The sequence below is a fragment of the Formica exsecta genome, unplaced genomic scaffold (genome assembly GCF_003651465.1).
Source record: "Formica exsecta isolate Colony F162 unplaced genomic scaffold, ASM365146v1 scaffold192, whole genome shotgun sequence".
NCBI lineage: Eukaryota > Metazoa > Arthropoda > Insecta > Hymenoptera > Formicidae > Formica > Formica exsecta.
In genome coordinates, this window is record NW_021849218.1 from 1,756,984 (window position 1) to 1,757,502 (window position 519).

Here is a 519-nt window from a genome sequence, read left to right on the forward strand (position 1 = left end):
ATAGTGCCATGAGCCTCTCCTACCCACACATCGTCTTATCTCTTTCTATGGTCTAGTTTCCACCGTAAGTATCAATTCGCATCTAGCGCGGCGTAGGACTAAATTTAAGTCGATGGAAACGTTAAATTCGATGCGCACCGAAACAGAATCGGACCGATGACTTTCGACTTAAATTTAGTCCTACGCCGCGCTAGATGCGAATTGATACTTACGGTGGAAACTAGACCAGTGATCGCGTCACAACTCTGTTACTCTGTTGTTCCGTCTATATATTTTATATATCTATGCTCAAGATCAATTTGGAGTCACTTAGGGTGCAAACCCATGGCAGCGGAAAAGCGTAAAGCACGAATCACACTAGCGGCTCGCGGCTGCGATTGCGATTGCGTTTGTCGCCATTACATGAAACGCGGAAACGCGGATTAGCGTAAGGCGGAACGAGAAGGGAACCAATCGCGAGCGTAACATAAACTGCAGAATGCTCGCGATTGGTTTCACTCTCGTTCCGCGTTACAATTC